Source organism: Miscanthus floridulus, chromosome 2 (genome assembly GCF_019320115.1).
Source record: "Miscanthus floridulus cultivar M001 chromosome 2, ASM1932011v1, whole genome shotgun sequence".
In the NCBI taxonomy this organism is placed as follows: Eukaryota; Viridiplantae; Streptophyta; class Magnoliopsida; order Poales; family Poaceae; genus Miscanthus; species Miscanthus floridulus.
This window is the reverse complement of record NC_089581.1, coordinates 115,249,445-115,271,278: the sequence shown is the minus strand read 5'-3', so window position 1 is coordinate 115,271,278 and position 21,834 is coordinate 115,249,445.

Below are 21,834 nucleotides of genomic sequence, written 5' to 3'. Positions count from 1 at the left end.
CTCCAATGAATAAGGTAGACCAATTTTGAATTCAAATTTCAAATCAATTTGAATTTAAACAAAGGAGAAGAAAAATAAAATAGAAAAAGGAAAAGAAGGGAAGAAGGCCCGCAGCTGGCTTGGCCTACTCGGCCCGCTAGCGCGTAGCAGCAGGCTAGCCCAACTCACGCGGCCAGCCCAGCAAGCAGCCCAATGCATCGCTCATGCCCGCGCACCTCCTAGCTTCGCTTGCTGCCACTGCCACCGGACCCCACGCGTCAGCCGCACCTTGCCAGTCTTCCTCCCCACGTCGGCACCGCCTCCAATCGAGACCTGACCAAAATGATAGGTGCGGGCTCAGGATCATGCTTGTCATCTGGCCTAGTCCCCTTGGCACCACACCCACGTAACCTCCACGCTAACCACCCACACCCACGATGCTGTTCGATGCCAACGACGCATCGCCAGCCGTCCGCCCCGTCTGCCATAGATGGAGCTCGAGCATCGGGGCTATAAAGCAATGCCCAGAGCCCTAGGGATTCCTTAGCCACCGCCGCCGCTTGGTGGCCCCATAGCCCGCACCGCACTAGGAGAAGAGGAACGAGAGAGGAGCAAGGAGAAGGAGGATCGGAGCCACCTGCGTGCTACCGAAGTCGTCGGAGCCGAAGATGATGCTGTCGTCCTCATCACTGTCATGGGTCGCCACTACACTGCTTCCATCTACATGGCCACGACCCACCACTGCACCGCCATCCTTTTGCCTTCAACACTGATGGTGAGTCCCTCGCTGCTGAGACTCCTCCTAGCCCCTAGACACCATAGCAGAGCACACGCACATCGTGCTCCTGACGCTGCCATCATGGCATGGCCACCACTTGCGCACCCCACCGCCTCACCAGACTAGGACACAGCCATAGCACCACCAGGACGCCTGGAGGGTAGTCGCATAGACTGAGACCCCATTAGCCGGCCACAACGTCCTAGCCATGAGCACCAGACCTTGGCCAGAGTTCCACCGTGCACCATCACCGCACGTGGACTCCGTCACGCCCAAAGGTTGTCGTCGACACATTACCCTATCGCCCACTAGCCATATAAATGGGAACAGGGCACCCGGACCCCTTAGAATAGCCCCTAGCTGTCCCGCCAGCGAGCACCGCCACGACCAAGCCATCGACCACCATGGCCAATGCCCTGGGAAGCCCTGGCCACCATCTAGACCCCACCATCATATTTGCCAGGACCTAACAAAGCTTTTCCCCACCGTAATTGGACGCTAGCACCGCCACAGGAGCTCGCCGATGAGCAAACCACCGGTAGGAGCGCACCGGGGATGGAAGCAGAGGGCTCCCCTCGTCAGCCGCACGCACCTACACTCGATGCACATAGGCTAAGCCAGAGGGAAGAAGGGTGGACTCGGTCCACCAAAGACCAGCCAACGGTCCATGGACCGTGAACATGAGTTCACCATGAGCCACATGGTGTGGGCCGAACGGTGGACGAAGCCCAGTGGAGGCCCATGGCTATGATGTGGCTGTGCCATAGCATGCCACGTGTTTAGGCCAGCCTGGCCCAAATCCAGCCCCGTCCAGGCCCACCAAAGCCCAGTCAAGGCCCAACCTGGTTGACCATTGACCGATCAACGTTGATGGTTGACTTGGCCCCACATGTCAACGACACAGGGACTCTAGACCCACTCGTCAGTGAGTGACGTCAGGCTGACATCATGACAACGTCACGTGGGTCCCACCTGTTAGTAATGACACAGCCGAGGTGATGTCATGCTGACATCACGATGATGTCAGCAGCCCTGGCCCCACACGTTAGTGACCCTGACCCGTTGACCATTGACTCACCCATTGACTTGACATTGACTTTGACTAGACGCACAAGTCAGTGACCCAAGAGACCCTAGCCCCACCTATCGGAACCGATGACGTTGATGACGTCATGCTGACGTCAGCAGGGCCTCACTTGTCAGCTCAGAGCTGAGCTAATGATGTCATGCTGATGTCATCATGCCACGTGGACCAGTCACAGCGTGACACGTGTCAGCCCAGGATTAATTCAGCCTTTTTGTATTTTCAGAGATGATTTAAACTTTGGAAATTCATAACTAATTCATACGACCTCAGAAAAATACGAAACCAGGACCAAAATTCATCTAAAATCAAGCTTTATGCAATGAACCCATGTTTGTATACATTTGGCTCTTTTGAATTTTTATTGCTTCTTTGTGCTATGCTATAGACGTCGCTAACGCGACTATAATGCGATCGTTGCAGACTCAAAGGAGAACCAGACGGACGAGGATCATGAATACCATGAGAAGAACGGAGACGACTACACTAAAGGTGTCACATCCCACCTAATCTCATAGCACCTATTATGCATGGCTAATATAGAACTGCTAATGCTTTACTTACTGTTATAACCATACAATGATAGGACTTGCATGGTAGTATGCTTACTTGATGGCCTTTACCTTGAGACAACCTTACCCTTGCATACCCTGCTATTAGGCTAGACACAACCTTATTGCTATATTTCATTGCTTACACTTCTACTACATTAATGCATGGTGGAAACTGGTGTTATCTGGACTATGGGAAGAGTGCTGCGTGTGTGACTTGGGTGTATGAAGGGTGAGGGTTGTGTCGACCAAGTTGGAGTATACGATGAGCCTGGGGCAAGTCTTGCCATGGGGTGCTATCTGGGCACCCCTGGAATGGATACCTGTGGTGGGTAAATGATATATGAGGTGGCCCTAGGTGTGAACCTATGATGGGAGGAGCCCGGGATGGAGGTGCTGTTGTGGCACGGTAAATGGAAACCCTGATGAAGACATTCTGGCTTGGTCATCCCTAAGGAGTTACTAGTACTCAGATTCACTGAGAAGCCTTATGTACCACTCGCCCTATATGGTGCGGGACGGTCGGACTACTTGGTAGGATATTGCCACTACTACTAGGTTGATAGCGGACAGTGTAAGGAGAAACGGGGCATGGAGGATTTCCCCCACACCCTTCCGAGACTTCATGGAGACCTTGTGGACTTGGCTCATGACTCATAGTTTCAGCCACCCTAGACTATGCTTGGGGTGTACCAGGGCTGAATGGTAGAGTGGCATTATCCTAGGCTAGCTAGCGGCTAGAATCAGCCTAGTTGACGACGGTCAACGAAGAAGGCAGATCTTGTGGTTATGTAAAACCTCTGTAGAGTGTGTGGTTGATCGATCGATACATGTGCCGACTTGTCAGCTATGGACCTTTCCTAGGTTTCGCTTAAACTAGATAGTGAGATGAGTCTTTCTCTTCTTCCCCCGTGAGAGAGTGTCAGTCATAGCTAGGGGCTATGGGTTTTGAGACGGTGCCAAGAGGGAGTTGGCCTATCGACTGTGCGATGGTATGGTGATGATGTGGAGATGGTGGTATATCAATCCTAGGATCGAAATCTGGCTCTAGACAGGAACGTGGTGGAATGTGTGTGGGAATGGTGTTGAAACTTGACCAACTATTATTATATACTTGATATGCTAAAACATAGGAAACCCCAGCCTTATAGGTTCCTTTTGAATATATCCAACTTGCATCCAATTTCCATAAAGCAATGCTCATAGGGTGGGAGTGGCCAGTACAAACCATACTGATAAATTTTGGCACACGGGTCTTGCTGAGGAGTATAGCTCCGAGGAGTTTGATGGTTGAGGGGTTCATTCCTACGCTCGAGTTTGGTGATCTTATCTTCAAGCTATTCTGAATGAATGCTACTTTTGATTTCGCCAATACGGCGATGTAATAATTTATGTAATTCCACACTATTTGTACTCTGAAATTATGTTGTATGGATATGATATTCGACTAGAATTTGGGTAATATGATCTACAACGGTCTTATTACATTTTGACTCTGTGGATTTCCCTTCATGGAAGTTAGGTCGTTTCAGCTGGTATCAGAGCCATACTTGACCATAGGACGAAACCCTTAGAAATGGATGATAGAATAGGCCGTGAATAGCCCTTCTTTCGGTTATATACCGACCCTGCATTTACTTTTATGCATGGCTTATCTATTATTGACTTGCTAACACCTATTCCTTAAAACATGCAGATGGCAACGAACGTCGACGGACCGCCTCTAGGACCGCTACCTCTGGACCATGCCAAGCTCACCTTTGACCTACGTGAGCTCAGGGGTTTTGCACAGACCCTCTACTGAGTTCTTGTCATGTTAGGAGTCCCCGACGAGCTTGTCAAGGTCACCTGCACTAGGAAGCCAGCTCAGGAAGGAAGAATCGAAGGACAGTTGTCACCTCAATCGAGTTCCTAGCTAGCACTACCTTACCTTCTGTCCTAGCTTTCACCGAGTTGACTATAGAGGACACAGTCAAGGAGGGACTATGAGCTATCTCACACAAGGCACTTTGTAGAGTGATGAGGGACCACTACAAGCACCTAAAGGCAACAGAGTTTTGTCTACTTCCCTAGGCCCTTGACCTTAGCCTTACCCCTAGTGAGCAAAGCTTCACAGCTGACAGAGTTATCTTTGCCAAGGAGGACAGATGCCTTCGTGTCTCAGCTATTCACTTACTAGAGCAGGACAGGTACATGACCCTGCTGGAGTAGAGGAGACATCAGGACCTAGCCCTTCTATGGGAGTACCAGGAGCGAGACACGCAGGGAGCACAGGAGCGAGCTAGTCTACTTGAGATAGTTGCTAAGCTACAGGACGAGCTCAACCGTCGTGAAGAAGTCCACAGAACCAAGGTCATAGACTTATAGGACAAAGCCGCCGACCTAGGCAACAGGAACTGCTACCTCAACAACAAGGTCTTGGAGTTGCAGAGAGAGTTGGACGATAAGAAGACCGAGTTCAACCACAGTGGAGACAGAGAGAGATCCAAGGGGATTGATATGCTAAAAATCCAATCTCGAAACAAGACCATGACTCAAGAGCTAGAGGAGTTTAGGAAGAAGGTCATTCGCAACTAGGGTCACCTAATCGAGGCACTTAGGCAGACCGAGTACCTACAGGACAAGTGTGAGAGGACATGGCAGGCTTGGCAGAAGTCTAACAGGAAGCACCTCAGGGAGATGAAGGGAATGTGGGATCAGCTACCCAAGGAGATTCGCAGCAAGACATAGCCTAGGATAGAGGAGTTCGAGTTAGCCTTGACTCGCCTCAACCTAGACGCCTGCCCTACCCTACCTAGAGCCAAGCCTACTGAGGAGCTCGCCGAGGCCTTGAAGTACATGTCCCGACTTCACAAGTCTGATGAGGAGATCGAGATCGAGAACAGTCGTATCTCAGCTGCGGTGTATGAGTTAGAGTAGAATGACCCTGCGTGGTCATGAGTCATGTCAGTAGCTTCCGTAAGTCATGATGTACCCGTTATGAGATGTAATATGAGACACTATGCGTAGTACGATCATCACAAGTCTTCAAGTGAAGCTACTGGAGATGATGCTATGTAATAAAACTAATGTAATGAATGTTTTGGATCTTATTGCATCTTATGGATCTTATTGCTTCTTTGTAATGAGTGTTGGATAGTATAAATGTTTTTCTTTAAATCATCAAAATCATGTAATCATACTAAATTATAAGCACTTATGGCACAAGCACTAAAATTCCTATGATCTGTATTGCAGATGCTGAACCGCTGATCTAATCATCTAATGAACCGTGGACGTGCGCCCACCCCCGAACCAGTCGAACCAAATGGGGGGCGTGGTGGCAACAACCGTGGCTGTGGCCGTGGCCGTGGATGTGGAGGGGTACCCTTCAACCTGGAGAATACCCCACCACCTGAGGAGAACCTTTCTCCACCACCACCACCAAACCTGGCAGAAGTGATGGCACAACAGACTCAACTTCTTGCAGCTTTGGTTAACGGAGCAAACCATCGCCAGGGAGGTCAGCAGAATGACTTCCAAAGGAAGCTAGAAGGATTCCTGAAGCTAAGGCCACCTACCTATGATGGCACCAACCCTGACCCACTCGTTGTCGATGACTGGCTCAAGGAGATGGAGAAGAAGCTTGACCTCACTACTTTCACCGACGATGAGTGTGTTGGAGCTACCACACACCAGCTCACAGGTGCAGCATGCGCCTAGTGGGACAGTTTCAGTGATTCCCATGAGGACCCTATCAACATCTCATGGGATGAGTTCGTTGAAGCATTCACTGAGTACCACATTCCCAAGGGTATCATGGAGGCCAAAGCTGAGGAGTTTCGCAACATCAAGATGGGGAAGGACAGGGTGACTGAGTACACTACTTTTTTACCAATCTTCTCCACTATGCACCTCCTATGTTGTGAACTCTGAGAAGGAGAAGCTGTACTATTACCGCAAGGGACTTAACCCGCACATCAAGCTGAAGTTTGGCGGTATTGAGAGTAACACGTTGCGTGCTCTGGTGGATCGTTGCATCCAGATCGAGAAAGATCATGCTGAAGCTAGAGAGGAGTATAGGGAGAGGAAGCGTAAGCCTAAGGAGTCCTTCTGTGGTCGTGATCGCAAGAGGTTCCATAGAGATGCACCATCTAGGGAACGCTCTCGCCATAATAGGGATGACAACCCTGGATCGAGTAGGGGTAGTGGAGGCTACACCGCCAAATACTCTCGCCCTACTCAGGATCATTACACTTGGGACCGTTATGCTTAGGACCGCAACACTCAGGACCATTTCAACCGTTTCCGCTCCATGAATGAATGCCCAGCACAGAACCGCTCCGCACCAAGCACTAGAAACTAGAAGGCACCCACGCCAACCCCTATAGGTGGTATGCCTTTCACCTGCTTCGCTTGTGGCCAACCAAGTCACAAAGCTGCTAAGTGCCCACAGAACTCAGCTGCTTAGAAGTCTCAGTTCAAGGGATCTACTACCCATGGGTGCCTCAACCATCTGGACGTTGAGGAAGCATAGGCTGCCCTTGACGTTGTGTACGGTATGTTTTTAGTTAATGGCAATACTGCATCAGTTCTATTTGACTCTAGAGCAACTTGTTCTTACATATCATCCAAGTTTGCATGAGAGCATGACCTGCCTGTAACCCCACGCGAAAAGCCTATCATCACCAGTTCACCTTTAGGAGACCTAAAATCCACCCACATCTGTAAGGGAGTGAGTCTTACCATTGAGGGTCTTACTTTTAAAGCCAACCTAACCCTATTACCTTCCACAAACCTAGATGTCATCTTAGGCATGGATTGGCTAACCATTCACTGAGGTATTATATCATGTTCACCTAGATACGTCAAAGTGACCCACCCATCAGGCCAAGTTATTATATGTGAACCCCAGTCCGAAAAGTCCACTTCCATCCTATGTGCCCTTAAAGCAAATTTAGAATCACAGAAAGAGGAGAAGACAGTTCATGATGTGCCTATGGTCAGAGACTATCCTGATGTATTCCCTAAAGAATTACCGAGTATGCCACCAGACCGTGATGTAGAGTTCATCATTGATCTTTTGCCGGGAATAGGAACCATTGCTAAGAGACCCTATCACATGTCAGTTGATGAACTGGCTAAGCTCAAGAAATAGCTTGATGAGCTCATCTCGAAGGGATATATTAGACCTAGTGCTTCACCCTGGGGATCCCCTGTTCTGTTTGTTAAGAAGAAGGATGGCTCAATGAGAATGTGCATTGATTACCGGAACTTGAACGCAGTCACCATCAAGAACAAGTACCCTCTGCCAAGAATCGATGATCTGCTTGATCAGCTTCGAGGTGCCAAGTATTTCTCCAAGATTGATCTTAGATCTGGCTATCATTAGATGAAGATTCGAGAGAGTGACATCTTGAAGACAGCCTTCATGACTAGGTATGGGTAGTTTGAGTTCACCGTGGTGTCCTTTGGACTCACGAATGCTCTCGCATACTTCATGAACATAATGAATAAGGTTTTTATGGATGATCTGGATAAGTTTGTGGTAGTATTCATTGATGACATCCTTGTCTATTCACCCACCACTGAAGAACACGAACATCATCTGAGAACTATGCTTGAGAAACTAGCCCAACATCAGCTCTACGCAAAGTTCAGTAAGTGCAAATTTTGGCTATAGGAAGTTGCCTTCTTAGGCCATGTACTATCAGCTGAAGGTATCGCAGTTGACTCGGCCAAGATTGAAGCTGTGAAAGAGTGGGATCAACCCTGTAATGTGACAGAAATCAAAAGTTTCTAGGGATTGGCTGGATATTATCACTGATTCATTGAGAACTTCTCCAAGATAGCCCATCCAATGACCAACCTTTTGAAGAAGACTAAGGAGTTTGAATGGACACCTGAGTGCAAACAAAGCTTCTAGGAATTGAAATAGAAGCTTACCACAACTCCTGTGCTAGCATTGCCTGATATCAACAAAGATTTCATGGTCTTTTGTGATGCATTCCGTCAAGGACTTGGTTGTGTATTGATGCAAGGTGAAAGAGTGATAGCATATGCTTCCCGATAGTTGAAAGAACACAAGAACCATTACTCAACCCATGATCTGGAGTTAGCAGCAGTTGTGCATGCCTTGAAGATCGGGAGACACTGCTTGATAGGCAACAAGTGTGATATCTATACGGATCACAAGAGCTTGAAGTACTTTTTCACTCAGGAAGATCTAAATATGAGGCAACGCTGATGGCTAGAGTTGATCAAGGACTATGACCTAGAAATTCACTATCGTCTGGGGAAAGCTAATGTAGTCACAGATGCTCTTAGTCGCAAGAGTTACTATCACACTTTGATCAATGAATCCGTACCACCTGAGCTCAAGGAAGAGATTGAAGATTTCTAACTTGAGATACTACTGCATGGCTTGTTGAATGAGCTCCGCATATAGTGTGATCTCACAGATTGTATCCGTCAAGCTCAGAAAAGTTATGAAGAGATCGAATATCTCTGTAGTCTGATGAAACTAGGCTACAAGACCAACCACCTGGAAGATGAACAAGGAACCATCTGGTTCAAGAACAGAATCTGTGTTCCATCTGACCCAGTGCTACGAGAGGAAATTCTATCAGAAGCTCACGATTCCAAGTACTGTATTCACCTTGGAGGTTCAAAGATGCATCAAGACTTGAAGAAACACTTTTGGTGGAAAGGCATGAAGACAAACATTGCGGGACATGTGGCACGATGTGACACCTGTAATAGAGTCAAGGCTAAACATCAAAGGCCTATAGGATTGCTAAAGCCTCTTAACGTTCTCGAGTGGAAGTGGGAGAGCATATCCATGGATTTCATAGTTGGATTGCCCCGTTCATAGAAAGGCAATGATTCTATCTGGGTGATTGTTGATCGTTTGACCAAGATTGCTCACTTTGTACCAGTTAAGACCAAGACCAATGCCAAAAATTGGCAGATCTATATGTTGAGCATATTCTCAGACTACATGGAGCTCCCTCTAGTATTGTATCTGATCGTGGTCCTCAGTTTGTGTCCAGATTCTAGGAAGCTCTACACAAGTCCATTAGAACCAAACTTGATTTTAGTACTGCTTACCACCCACAGACAGATGGACAAACTGAACAAGTAAATCAAATTTTAGAAGACATGCTTCATGCTAGTGTACTGAATTATGGCTCTGATTGGGAGAAATGCCTACCCTATGCAGAGTTCTCTTACAACAACAGCTACCAAGCCAGTATCAAGATGTCGCCGTTTGAAGCTCTGTATGGCAGACCTTGTAAGACACCTTTGATGTGGTCTCAACCAGGGGAAAGATCGTTCTTTGACTCCGCTAAGATTCAAGATGCCAAAGAATGAGTTGCTCAAGTGAAGGAGAACTTGAGGATTGCTCAAAGTCGATACAAGAGCTATGCTGACAAAAGAAGAAGAGAACTTGAGTTCAATGTGGGAGACTTCGTCTATCTCAAGGTATCTCCACTACATGGAACGGTCAGATTCCATGTGAAAGGAAAGCTTGCCCCTAGATTTGTTGGCCCATACAAGATTTGCAAGAGGATTGGAAAGCTTGCTTACAAACTTGAGCTACCTGAGGAATTGGTAGGTGTACATCCCGTATTCCATGTCTCTTAGCTACGCAAGTGTTTGAAAGTGCCTGATGAAGTAGTTCCAACTAATACACTTGACATTCAAGACACCCTCGAGTATAAAAAACATCCTATCAGAATTCTGGGAAGAGATACCAAAGAGACCCAAAGCAAAACCATTCCTATGTGCAAGATCCAATGGAGCAATCACACTGAGAGAGAAGCAACATGGGAGAAAGAGTCTGACCTCCGGCTACGATATCCTTACCTCTTCGAATAGTACATTATGCTTTAATCTTGGGGACGAGATTCTGTTAAGGGGGTAGGACTGTAACAACCCAAAAATCCACACACCAAAAATCACAACTACAAAATCTTTGTTGTAACCCCATGCAATGTTGAGTGACATCTATAGGAGCCAACCCTAGGTGTTGCATCAGAAGTAATCCAACTAGACAATTTCATGAGCATGGCATGTCATTTATTATTATGTTTATTTAAATACTGACAAATGAAACATAGCATACATTGTTAACTCAAATGGTGATTTGGATTTTCATTTGTTTTATGTAATGCCTAACAACTCCTTTAAAGAAATAAACCATAAAGTAATTATTACTCAAACCAAAGAATAAATGTTTAAAGAGAAAACTATTTCCATTTTTGTATAACAAAACTACACTTATTTTTGTTATACAAAATAGCTAAATAAATTCCTAATATATATATAAAAGAATGTTGTGGGCCTCATATCTAAAACTCCAATGAATAAGGTAGACCAATTTTGAATTCAAATTTCAAATCAATTTGAATTTAAACAAAGGAGAAGAAAAATAAAACAGAAAAAGGAAAAGAAGGGAAGAAGGCCCACAGCTGGCTTGGCCTGCATGGCCCGCTAGCGCGCAGTAGCAGGCCAGCCCAACTCACATGGCCAGCCCAGCAAGCAGCCCAGCGCGTCGCTCACGCCCGCGCGCCTCCCAGCTTCGCTTGCTTCCACTACCACCGGACCCCATGCATCAGCCGCACCTTGCCACAGTGTCGTCTTCCTCCCCATGCCGGCACCGCCTTCGACCGAGACCCGACCAAAATGACAGGCGTGGGCTCAGGATCACGCTTGTCATCTAGCCCTGTCCCCTTGGCGCCGCGCCCACGTAACCTCTGCGGTAACCACCCACGCCCGTGATGCCATTCGATGCCAACAACGCATCGCCAGCCGCGTGCCCCATCCGCCATAGATGGAGCTCGGGCACTAGGGCTATAAAGCAATGCCCAGAGCCCTAGGGATTCCTCAGCCACCGCCGCCGCTTCGTGGCCCAATAGCCCGCACCGCACCGAGAGAAGAGGAACAAGAGAGGAGCAAGGAGAAGGAGGATCGGAGCCACCCGCATGCTGCTAAAGTCGTCGGAGCCGAAGACGACGCCATCGTCCTCATCACTATCGTGGGTCGCCACTGCACTGCTTCCATCTACACGGCCACGACCCGCCACTGCACCGCCATCCATTCGCCTTCGACACCGACGGTGAGTCCCTTGCTGCTGAGACTCCTCCTAGCCCCTAGACGCCATAGCAGAGCACGTGCACGCCACGCTTCTGACGCTGCCATCATGGCGCGGCCACCACTTGCACACCCGACCGCCTCACCAGACTAGGACATAGCCGTAGCACCACCAGGACGCCCGGAGGGTAGCTGCATAGACCGAGACCCCATTAGCCGACCACAACGTCCTGGCCATGAGCATCGGACCTTGGTCAGAGTTCTGCCGTGCACCATCACAGCGCGCTGACTCCGCCGCGCCCAAAGGTCATCGTCGACACATTACCCTGTCGCCCGCTAGCCGTATGAATGGGAACAGGGCACCCGGACCCCCTAGAACAGCCCCTAGCTGTCCCGCCGGTGAGCACCGCCACGACCAAGCCACCGACCACCGTGGCCAGCGCCCTGGGAAGCCCTGGCCACCATCTAGACCCCACCATCATATTCGCCATGACCTAACGAAGCTTTTTCCCACTGTAATTGGACGCCAGCACCGCCGTAGGAGCTCACCGGTGAGCAAACCACCGGCGGGAGCACGTCGGGGATGGAAGCAGAGGGCTCCCCTCGCCAGCAGCATGTGCCTACACTCGGTGCACGTAGGCTAAGCCAGAGGGAAGAAGGGTGGACTCGGTCCACCGAAGACCAGCCAACAGTCCATGGACCATGAACATGAGTTCACCATGAGCCACGCGGTGTGGGTCGAACGGTGGATGAAGCCCAGTGGAGGCCCATGGCTATGACGTGGCTGTGCCACAGCATGCCACATGTCCGGGCCGGCCTGGCCCAAATCCAGCCCCGTCCAGGCCCACCAAAGCCCAGTCGAGACCCAACCTAGTTGACCGTTGACCGATCAACGTTGATGGTTGACCTGGCCCCACATGTTAGTGACACAGGGACTCTAGACCCACTCGTCAGTGAGTGACGTCATGCTGATGTCATGACAACATCACGCGGGTCCCACCTGTCAGTAACAACACAGCCGAGGTGATGTCATGATGACGTCAGCAGCCCTGGCCCCACACGTCAGTGACCTTCACCCATTGACCATTGACTCACCCATTGACTTAACGTTGACTTTAAGCGGACCCACAAGTTAGTGACCCAAGAGACCCTGGCCCCACCTGTCGGAACCGATGACGTTGATGATGTCATGCTGACATCAGCAGGACCCCCCACTTGTCAGCTCAGAGCCGAGCCGATGACATCATGCTGACGTCAGCATGCCACGTGGACCAGTCACAGCGTGACACATGTCAGCCCAGGATTAATTCAGCCTTTTTCCATTTTCAGAGATGATTTAAACTTTGGAAATTCATAACTAATTCATACGACCTCAGAAAAATACGAAACCAGGACCAAAATTCATCTAAAATCGAGCTTTACGCAATGAACCCATGTTTGTGTACATTTGGCTCTTTTTAATTTTCATTGCTTCTTTGTGCTATTCTATAGACGTCGCTAACGTGACTATAATACGATCGTTGCAGACTCGGAGGAGAACTAGACGAACAAGGATCATGAGTACCGTGAGAAGAACGGAGACGACTACACTGAAGGTGCCACATCCCACCCAATCTTATAGCACCTATTACGCATGGCTAATATAGAACTGCTAATGCTTTACTTATTGTTATAACCATACAATGATAGGACTTGCGTGGTAGTATGCTTACTTGATGGCCTTTACCTTGACGCAACCTTACCCCTGTATACCCTGCTATTAGGCTAGACACACACTTACTGATATATTTCATTGTTTACACTTCTACTACATTAATGCATGGTGGAAACTGGTGTTATCTGGACTATGGGGAGAGTGCTACGTGTGTGACTTGAGTGTGTGGAGGGTGAGGGTTGTGTCAACCAAGTTGGAGTATATGATGAGTCTGGGGCAAGTCTTGCCATGGGGTGCTACCTGGGCACCCCTGGAATAGATTCTTGTGGTGGGTAAATGGTATATGAGGTGGCCCTAGGTGTGAACCTATGATGAGAGGAGCCTAGGATGGAGGTGCTGTTGTGGCACGATAAATGAAAACCCTGATGAAGACATTCTGGCTTGATCATCCCTAAGGACTTACTAGTACTCAGATTCACTAGGAAGCCTTATGTACCACTCACCCTATATGGTGCGGGACGGCCGAACTACTTGGTATACTGCTAGGTTGATAACGGGCAGTGTAAGGAGGTACGGGGCGCTGAGGATTCCCCCCACACCCTTCTGAGACTTCATGGAGACCTTGTGGACCTAGATCATGACTCACAGTTTCAGCCGCCCTAGACTAGACTTGGGGTGTACCAGGGCTGAATGGTAGAGTAGCATTATCCTAGGCTAGCAAGCGGCCAGAATCAGTCCAGTTGACGATGGTCAATGAAGAAGGCAGATCTTGTGGTTATGTAAAACCTCTATAGAGTGTGTGGTTGATCGATTGATACATGTGCCAACTTATCGGCTATGGACCTTTCCTGGGTTTCGCTTAAACTAGATAGTGAGATGAGTCTTTCTCTTCTTCCCCCGTGAGAGAGTGTCGATCGTAGCCAGGGGCTACGGGCCTTGAGACGGTGCCAAGAGGGAGTTGGCCTGTCGACTGAGCGATGGTATGGTGATGATGTGGAGATGGTGGTATATCGATCCTAGGATCGAAATCTGGCTCTAGACGGGAATGGGGTGGAATGTGTGTGGGAATAGTGTTGAAACTTGACCAACTATTGTTATATACTTGATATGCTAAAACATAGGAAACCCCAGCCTTATAGGTTCCTTTTGAATATATCCAACTTGCATTCAATTTCCACAAAGTAATGCTCATAGGGTGGGAGTGGCCAGTACAAACCGTACTGATAAATTTTGGCACACAGGTTCTGCTGAGGAGTATAGCTCCAAGGAGTTTGACGGTTGAGGGGTTCGTTTCTACGCTCGAGTTTGGCGATCTTATCTTTAAGCTGTTCTGAATGAATGCTACTTTTGATTCCGCCAATGCGGCGATGTAATAATTTATGTAATTCCACACTATTTGTACTCCGAATTTACGTTGTATGGATGTGATATTTGACTGGAATTTAGGTAATATGATCTACAACGGTCTAATTACATTTCGACTCTATGGATTTCCCTTCGCGGAAGTCAGGTCGTTTCACGTGTGAGACTATATATTTATATATGTGTGTAATACTATATATTTATGTATGTGTGTGAGACTACATTTATGCTTGTGTGTGAGACTACCCTTTGCAACATTCGGATGAATCTATTTCAACATCCACTCTATTACTATTAAAACTTTATGAAATCACTTAACACTTTATGAAATGAATAAATGGCCAAAATAAAAGTAGGAGATAGTGATGTGTTCAACAACTTTTATATTCATCGCCTTTACAGCTGAAATCATTTAGTGGTTGAAAATCAGGTTTGTAGCTATCATTTTTAGAAATTCAAAATTTAAACTGCTCAAAATTAGTGACAAAGATAGATGTCTAGACTAAAATGATAGAGCATGATTTTAGAAAATTTTAGAAAAAAAACCATCACATTTGGAGTTACTATGAGAAAGAAAAACTAGTTTCAAGTTTCAGCCATAAATTAAAAAGAGAAATCACACTTGTTCATCATTGATCATCATGAACAGTTATGATTTTTCTCTTTAATATCTGGGTAAAATTTGTAACTAGTCTTTCTCCCTCATACTAACTCCAAATGTGATGATTTTTTTCCTAAAATTTTCTAAAATCGTGCCCTATTAAGTTACTGTGTTGATTTGGTCATTATTTTCATTTGACAAAGCTTGAGCAATTCAAATTTTCAAATTTAAAAAAATAACAAGTTCAAATGAGATTTTCAACCATTAAATGATTTTAGTTGAAAAAGTGATGAATATTAAAGTTGTATAACTCATCAAGATCTACAACTTTTATTTTGGTCATTTCTTCATCTGACAAAGTGATAGTCAATATTGTTCATAAATCAACATGTCTCTCATATACTTCATTAAACTATGAGTCATATGTAAATTTGTGAACAATGTTTACTAATACTTTGGCACATGAAGAAGTTACCAAAATAAAAGTTTTAGATAATGATGAGTTCAACAACTTTTATGTTCATGACTTTTATTGTTGAAATTATTTAAGGTTTCAAAATCTTGTTTTAAGTTGCCATTTATTGAAATTCAAAATTTTAACTATTCAAATTTGGTCAAATAAAAAGATGATCAAAATAAAAGTTATACATATTGATGAGTTCTACAACTTTGGTATTAATGAGTTTTTCAGCTGAAATCATTTACTCTTTCAAAATATTGTTTCAAGTTGAAATTGTTTGAATTTTAAATTTTGAATCATTCAAACAAAGTCACATGACAAGATGACCAAAATAAAAGTGGTACATGTTGATGAGTTATACAACTTTTATGTTTACAACATTTTCATTTTAGGTTATTTAATGTCCAAAAATTATAGTCGAAATTTTAAAATTCAAATTTTTAAAATTTAAATTATAGTCACATGACAAGATTAAGTTATGTTTACAACTTTTATAACTACAATTGTTTTTATATATATTTGTGCATATATAGAATAATACAAAATATTATATACATTTACTTTGTGTTTTTGTGATATAAAAAATATAGAATTAATTATTTAATAAAATAGAAAATATTTATAGGCGGGCGCTCGGGTGAACAAGTGTTGGACGCTCTCTTCTTCCTCCCGATGCCGTCAGGCTGCCCAACTGTTTCTCGCCGCCACCACCGTCTTCGTGCCCTAGCCACCGCTCTCTTCGCGCCACTTCCTCTCACCTCCGTCGTCCTCCTATGACAGCCTCCGTCGTCCGCCACGCTTCCTCCCCAAATGCCGCCTTCCCCAGGCCGGCCGCCACGACGGCTAGGGTTTGCGCGAGAGCTCACAATCCGCATGGCTGCCGCCGCCCCGTCCTCGCCGGCCCTTGCGCGTCCGGCTGTGCGCACGCGTGAATTCTTCTCCCACTCACCCCCTCCCACCTTCCTACGCGCTACATTTCCCCAGCGCGCGCACTGGTAGGGTTCACAGCGTACGCCGCCAGGTCTCTCCCCGTCCCCTGCTCGCTCGGGCGCCAGTTCCCACGCAGACGCTCGTGCACGCGCGCCGCCGGATCAACGGCAGTGAAGGTCGCCTGCCTCCTTCCCCTCCCGCTTCCCCTTCCCGGCGCTGAGGAAGACAGCCTGGCACCATCCCCTCCTACTGTCTTCGGCGTGACTTACCCTGGCGGCGCGGACTCGCCCGGCCCCTGTGACTTCCTGGCAGCGCGAACTTCCCCAGCGACCGCGTCCTATCTCAGTCCGTGACTTCCCGGCGAAGCGAGCTGATCTGAACGCCCCCGCTCTCTGCTCCAGGTATGCCTCCGCTATCTGTTTCAGATCTGAACGCGACAATATACATCTGGGTCATACTTTTGCCTTCCTAGTCTTGCTAGTTGCTAGTAGTATGCATGTCAGTTAAGGATACGTGTGTGTGTGTGTGGATTCTTGAGCATGTCAGTTCAGATAGTGATTGAGAGTGACACATTATTGATATAGAGTGACACATCGCTTGATTATCTTTCCATCGAGTCGTGAACTCGTGTCTGTATGTACTTGAGTGGCTGGGTTAATAATTTCTATACTGGATTGATACTAGTGTCATACGAATGCCGGGCATAATTTAATTTCATTTTTTTCTAAAGTTCTATGCATCATTGCATCTTACTGCTTAGAACAAAATAAAGCCATGAATTAACTCTAAAAATAGAATGCAGATAATTGAGTGGCCTAAATATTGGATCTGCTTGTTTTATCAATACTGTGAATTCTAGGGTTCCAGGGATGAGAAATTAAGAGTCTCAGGAAGAAATTGTTTTGATATAACCGTTTGCTGAAAGAAAGGTCAGATGTTTTCTAAAACAAAAGACATTAGATAATGGTTATCTGAGGGTGATTTAGGAGATAGAAAATGAGATGCTATCCAATTAAAGGGCTCTATGAGTCTATGTGGTGGCATTTAGCTTATTTTCCAGCCATTTATATATTACCTGAGTCAACACGGACCATGATATATTCATATATCTATCATGAATCTCCTTGGAGAAGTAATTGCATCAACGATTCTCATGAAATGATATTCACCATAAGGCCCAGCATTAGCTTCAAAATTTTCACATTCTTGATTTGTATTTGACTCCATGATACTTCTAATAATTAAAATTTTAAACATGCCGCTGAGCCCTAATAATATATCCTCCAACAAGACTTTTTTTCCTCGAACACATAGGAGAACTGCATATCTTTATATATTATAGAGGAGTGAAAACAGCCCAAACAAAAGAAACACACACCACCCTTAACCCAGAAAGAAGTCAAGGGTATATACCAACCACCCCTTGACCCAACAGGATGTCAAGGGCAGGTTGCTACAAAAAAAAAAGAAAAACCGAAGACACATCGTCTATTACTAGGGAAGACCGACCAACACTAGCTTTCGTGCTCCAGTCATACTCCACATCCTCATCTCTTCCTAGTATTGTTGAGCATCTCTGAGAGAAGGAGAGGAACCATCAAAAACACATTTGTTCGTCTGAATCCAAAGTGTCCAAGCACCCAAAATCACAACAGTGTTAAACCTCTTTTTCCTCCTCCAATGAGACTAGCTCCAGATATCGGGGCCGTTCAGCTGCTCACAATTTCAGCCAGAATTCACTATGCGCGGATGAAAAACACTGTTCGCGCTCTCACAAATTCCTCCAGATTCATCTAGATTCCTCTAAATTCCTACATGCGAACAGGGCCGTCCATGTTATCGCCAGTTCCTTTGAGTATTATAGGGATCAAGAAGTAATGGATTGGTTAATGTTTACTTGCCCTAACAATTACAGCAATAACAACAAAGCTTTTTAAACTTGGCCTAACCTAGATAAGAAAAGTAGGCTAGATGGAAATAGTAAATGTAAACCAAGAAAAAAAAAGCTTTATAGCATGGATCCTTAAGTTATTGGTGGAGCCACGTAATGTACTCCACTGAGATGGTGACAAGCACTAAGTGACTGTTAAATAGTATAACAGCAATAACTGTCTTCCATGCACATAATTAAAAAATTCCATTGTGTTAATTCTTAGAAAAAAGCGCAGTAAATGGACCAAGATGGAAACCTTTTAACCAACATATATATTCATACTTCATCTATTCGAGAAATATAAGATTCCTAGTCTAACTAACTCATTAGTTGCAATCACTTAATAGTTAATATTGAAATTAAAAGCACCCAGAGGAGCTTAGGTTCAGTATAATAGTCTAGGTGCTTAATTAATTTGCTTCTTTCTGCCCTCTGTTTTTGAGTTAAACTATAACGATCATCTTAACATTCAACACCCATTTCATGTTGATATTAAAACCTGACACATGTCTCTTTGTGTTCCATTTTGTCAAGCGACTTGTTCGCCACTGCAAACTTTCCTAATCTCTGACATGACATCCTGTGTCAGGCTTGGACCCACATTGTCAGTGACACAAGCTGAATTTTCAAATTTGAAATGGCATTAGAGGACTTATTACTTAATAGTAACACAAACAGAAATTTCCAACTGAAGTAATTTATATTTACTCTGAAAAAGATCTTCTGGCACATCGTAAAACTGTATGTGAAACAGACTATGCTATAATTGCCAATAATTCAATATTATATTTCAGAACGAAAATTTGCATTCAAAATAAATATTTTAGAACGAAAATTTCAGAAGTTCAGAACCTTCTCAAATTGTGGATTCTATCTCCAGAAAAGATGTTCATGTTCCCAGGAAAAAGAATGAGGTCTTCCCCATATTGATTCTAGAGGCCGTGCTAAGTAAATCATGAGGACTTGACCAAAAAAGACAAAGGTTAACATTATTACGTAAGAAGAATACATGGGATCTACCTGTCTGAAGATGCCACTTTATGCAACCTGGAGCACTTACAACGTATACCCACATAAAAAATTCATAGAACACAACCAAGTCCTGACAGGGATAGCCACCACTAACGACACACGTACACTGTACTGTGCTGTGTTTTGTCTACTGAGCTTTTTTTGCGTGATTTGGTTTGAAGCTGTTGACACAGAATTTTCGTCTCGTGTCGACGACACACGTAGCAAGTCAGAAGGATCCGTTCGATGGAGCAGATCCGCCTAGCTTCAGCGTAGGGGTGGTCGATCCTACGCGATTCTCCCGAGACGTGCCAGTCAATTTGACACTGCAATTGACAAGAAGAGAAAGTTCATCAGTAATTAAGGGCGGAACTTGCCGATGTTACCAGACAGTTCCGAATGTGCAGCTATGAGAGCCGATATGAAAGGAGATCAACTAAATAGTCGATTCCAGTATATTCAGGAGAATAAATCAATTAGAGCTCATAGAGTTGTGTAAGAAGAATCGATTATCATTCAGGATAAATATCATTAATCGAACAGATATTAATCAATGGCAATAAGATGTCAACAATGATCGGTTTGTGCTGAGCCAATGATTATAATTAACCGAACCCCTTTTTATATAAAGAAACAATTCAACACCACTTAACAGTTTAATAAAGATAAATCTAATGAACATGTTAGATCTCATCTATCATCATGACAAGTGGGCATGAGACAGAATCATACAGGCCGTAGAAATAACAATAGACTCGACGACCCTAACTCATTACTAATATCAGTGGGGCATGAGGCAGAATCATGCAGGGCGTAATACAATAAGAACATGGGGCTAACATATCTTTCGACCTATCTTTACTTCAACGGTCTCGTGATATGAACTGTTCGTGTAAGCGCTCGATATCGGCTAAAACAGCCGATTCAGACATAACGCACAGTTAAAGTCATGCTTTACAAGGAATAGATCTACTAAATATCGATCCCCACTCTACGGTGCTAACAGTGGGGTGTAAGGTAGAATCACATAGGCCATGATAACGGGCCGTGGAACGGTTCTCTCTAGCCAATAGATCTACTCAAGACGCAACATGCCTTAACCGCATGTTATGCACGATCAAGATTGATGTAAAACAGCCGATAAGACATAACTCATCGTTTAAGATGTAGATTGGATCAGTTTTAGGTTAGCAAACGATGGGTCAAATAAGATATAAGGCCGATCTAAATCAATCTCAATCGGGCAGAGTGATATTGCTATAATTAGATAAATAATGAAAGCAATAAGCAATATCGGTAACTTAATGAATCTATCAAAGACTGTAATTCTAAGGTAGAGCCGATAACTTGATCTTGATCTAATTCAAGCAGTGGGGTGTGAGGCAGAATCATACAGGCCATACTTGAATTAAACAAGAGTTGATAACTAGTTTATACCCGAGCCGCAGTGGGGGTCGACCGGATCGATGTAGCCATACGAATAGAGGTATAAACCATGACAGTACTTACAGACAAGCAGTGGAGGTCGACCGGATCGATGCAGCTGTACTCGCTGAAGAACTCGCCGAGATCTACTCTACTCCTACTCCTAAGGGTGGCCGGAGCTAAAAAAGTAATTGACTTGTATTTGGATTGATTGATCTTTTACAATAGCCAGGGTGTGGTATTTATACCCGAGCCCTGTGCATGACTCGTATCTAAGCATGACTTATTAAAATTTTTGACCCTAGAGAAAACATTCCTAATTTAAGATAACTTGGACTCTAATCTTTCCCTTTTTGTAGAGTCCGGCATGCTTCGTCCTGGCGCCGAACGTAGCCTTTGTTGTTATCCGCTAGCGCTGTCTGTGGAAAGCCGATTCCATTTTCTGCATCTAAATCAGCTAGTCCCAATCTGCACGTAATTGGTTCCTTGGTGACATGATCTTGGGAGCTTTCGAGTCCCTACAACATCTTCTTCCAAAATTTGGTGTAAACAGAAGCTATTAAAGTCAGTTGGTTGTGCCACAAATACATAACATGTCCTGATCGAATCTTCTTGGTAAATTTGTGAAAAGAAAGGGTGCTGATTTATGTTAAACACACACACTAGGCAATGGTTATGACAGTGACTTTGGACAAAGGAAATGACATAAAATTCCAATGTTCCTAGCCATTCACATTTGCAACTATATCCAATAAAAGGACTCCCTATGATTGCATTTAGCAAAATTTCCAACCATTTTGCTTGCCTATTGCCTCCAGCATGGCTTCTATCGGCTACTAACACTTGTCGGCTTCCTACAGGCCGATTTGTTTTTGCTTCCTACAGGCTTACCGATAGTACTTGCCTATCGGCTTCCTGCATGGCTCCTATCGGCTACTATATGGCTAACATGATCCTATCGTCTCCACTCTGTTTCTTATCCTCTCCTCTA